The 3,365-nt window shown below is 42.3% G+C and overlaps 1 long non-coding RNA gene across 1 annotated transcript in view; it reads left to right on the top strand.

The window, feature by feature from the left end:
• LOC118431351 overlaps positions 1 to 888 on the top strand; it is a 1,930-nt gene extending 1,042 nt beyond the window's left edge. Inside the window, exon 3 of the long non-coding RNA XR_004832970.1 lies at positions 676 to 888. This is a non-coding gene — a long non-coding RNA (uncharacterized LOC118431351). The remainder of the gene's footprint in view (positions 1 to 675) is intronic.
• Positions 889 to 3,365: the final 2,477 nt, after the last annotated feature.

Below are 3,365 nucleotides of genomic sequence, written 5' to 3'. Positions count from 1 at the left end.
GGACAGTTATGTTGCCATACTGCCCCCCTAACATTAGGCGAAAATCGATCGACGAAGATTCTGCGAGCTCTAAATTTCGAAGAGACATTCCCCGGACGGGAAGGGGGGAATTCTGTCATTTTTCGTCGGCAGCAGGGTCATGCCTCCTAGTATCTTAGAGCTCGCAGCCTCGTCGTCCGATCGATTTTCGCCTAATGTGCAGGGGGGTATAATGACACCATAACTGTCCGACATAACCACGAGTGCATAAGTAATACTTGTCTAGTTCAATCACCCGGGTGACAAAAAACGATTCCTCTGTATAAATAATAGAAGGAAACAATCTTGTAGAGAGACGTCTTGTATCATCGAAAACATTACTTTGTACCTGCGATTTTGACGAAAGTGTTAGGGAGCAGACAAAACTGTAGCTGTAACACTTTGAAGGTCTTCAGATTCCAATGAAGTAATTAAAGTACTGCCCCTTCTGTGATATTTTTGTTATTCTTTTCATTGCACCATATATTTACAAGACAAGGTGACGGCTCAAGTCATGACTTATATTCATGCCACCACCGCAAACGAATACACATACAAGGATAGATAAATACAAGAAAAGAAAAACAAAATAACCAATACGCAACCTTCTGTGATATTAAGGCGATTGATCGACACCTATCAATAATGTTTCAACAGAAAGACGGGCTCCATTGACGGCACCTTCGATGACATCATTAAGTCGGTGGAGAAGTTCCCCGACCAAGTTAAAGAGTTAAAGGTGAAGGCGAAGAATTTCACCAGGAAAGCCGGAGAGTACACCAACCTCCATCCGGTCGTGGAGAACGTCAAACATGTGGTCCAGCGAGTCAGCACGCTCATCAGTGACGTCAAGGATGACGTCATGGAGTTCTATCATGTGAGTATGACACAGCATGTCCTCGGTTAAGGCCGCATGTTGAAGTCACAAGTATGCAAATGAAGTGACTGCTTTTGGGCGAATAATGATATGATGGATAAATAACTAGTCCCCTCCTTGCAGGCCATTGCAGATGCAGTCACTATCACGTTCCCCTGGGCTGCCGACCAGATAGAAAAGGGAGTGAAGATGGTCGTGTCCTCCATCGGGCGGCTGATCAAGACACCAAAGACTGCCATAGAAGACATCTACAAAGGTGTCACAATGTAAGAAGAAGTGGTTTGTTCATACTAGAGCCTAAGCCCGAATAGCAGCAATCTTTTGGCTAGGTGTGACAAGTCGTTTAGTGTAATGTGACCAGCTGCTGCGCATGCCCCGCCGTGAGTCTGTGAAGTTGGTGTGTTCCTTAGAAGGACTACGTACTTCTCTGTGATTAATATAGTACACCGTGTTGTACTTTATTTATGTTATACTCAGCAGAGAAAACACAAGCTTCAATCAGAAATGCGCCAAGAGTCTGTAATATTTGGCGTGCTCCAATAAACATTGTAATAACAGGAATACAAACGTCCAATTCCAGCATTCGAACTTCGACCGCGCCGCATTCGGCGCGCGGGGTGCGTTCGATTTATCCAATGGGAGCCCGTGTGATGCAACTTAGAACCCCGTGTGATACGGAAACTTATCACCCGGTCCTGAACACCAGTATCAAATGTTATCGCGGCACAGGCATGACATAATATGTTTAATGAAACTCATAATTATATTATTTCAGGATCAAGTTTGCGGTGTCCGGTTTAATCGAGGCGAAACAGCGTATCGAGAAGGCCCTCTTGTTTAACGAGGGTATGTCTGATCTTTCAATGTGATAAAACACAGCTATTGGATAATCTGTTTGTAAGTCATTTTTGTCAATGACCTCAGGCTACGTGAAAAAACTTTTGCATTGAGTACAGTGTCTAACTTTCCTCAGGGGAAATGCAATACTATCTACCATTCAGAACTGTCATTTAGTTTTAGTTGATTATAGTCTTATTTCATTATTCCTAAGTTTGTATACCAGCTGCACCTCACTCTTTTATTAGATTTTTTGTTTATTTTCACATCGTTATCATTATTTTTTGACTTTGTTATTTAATGTTCGCAGCCTTGTATGTGTGTCGACTTATTTTCGTTTATATGTAAGAGGAAATGGCATAGATAAGCATCTAATCCTCTTTAAACAAATGTGAATAAAAGATAAATTGTGTCTAATTTGTATCCCAGACAAGAAGCTCCACTGGATGAACCTGAAAGAAGACCTCACACAGCTTGTTGATGACATCTCAGTGGCGGATGATTCCCTCCAAGAGTTAAAAGATTGGGCAGTGCGGTCTAAGCCCTTCATCAAACGCTTATTTGGAGCCGACACTGTAAGTTATTGTAGCTACACATCATCAGACAAACTCTGGGACTGTCTTGGCGAACCTTACATGTAAATGCACTGACCCTGACCTCTCCTTATAGATACCATGATTGTAGATGCTGCATACACTAGTTTTTTTTCTAAGAATAGTTTTCCTGTTTTATTTTCCAGTCATATGTATTGTCGTTGTTATTTTTGTAAACAGGGTTAACCCTTTGTAATAGCCGCGGGCTAGTTGGGCAACCCCGGCTGTACGTGCTGAACAGCCAAACCATCATCATCACAGTCTTTTTCGTCATGACGGACGCTCTGACAACAAAACCAATAAATAAATGATAAAACAGAAAATTTTTGGAAGACACAGCACAGTATAGTTAGAGTCCAGTCGCACCTTAAATCTTACAAATAATTTGTAACTATCTATCTACCTGAGTAAAAAGTTCAAGCGCGTGGCGCCCAGTATAGTAGTTACTCCCTTAATTACCATTGAGTATTGATACTGATGTTTCATGATTGAAGACATCTTTCTGTAGAAAATCAATCAATCTGCTAATGCATAACAGGCGAAGATACTCTACGTGATGTTCTGACAGGCGATGACGACTCCTAGCCCTCTAAGTGTGTTTAAGACTTGTCTGCATAATCTCCAAGCAGATCCTACAATAGCATAAGATAGTAGCTGACAAAGGCGTGTAGCCAACCTACGAGTATATGGCTACTGGAGCCACTCCTAGGCCGGCCTTACTCCTCTGCCAGCTTTTGATATTATCTTATGCTACCGTTGGATCTGCTTGGAGATTTTTGTCTGTATATAGAGTTACAAAAATAATACAATACTCTGTCATGCTGTTCCAGAGTAAAGCGAAGAAACAGATCGTGGCCGAGTTGCGCAAATTGATGAACGGACTTCTCGGCCCCGTACAAGAAGTGAAGGGCATTCCCGACATCTTCCTCTCCTCCTACGACGAGACAGCGAAAATCATCAAGTCCATCAAAGACGGCTACCAGGGTATTAAAAAGGGGTACGTCACCATTGTCTTTCGATAGCTTAGATACCCGCCATAT

The sequence above is a fragment of the Branchiostoma floridae genome, chromosome 15 (assembly GCF_000003815.2).
Source record: "Branchiostoma floridae strain S238N-H82 chromosome 15, Bfl_VNyyK, whole genome shotgun sequence".
NCBI classification, from domain to species: Eukaryota; Metazoa; Chordata; class Leptocardii; order Amphioxiformes; family Branchiostomatidae; genus Branchiostoma; species Branchiostoma floridae.
Note: the sequence above shows the minus strand (reverse complement) of the source record. Positions and strands in the feature narration are given on the sequence as shown.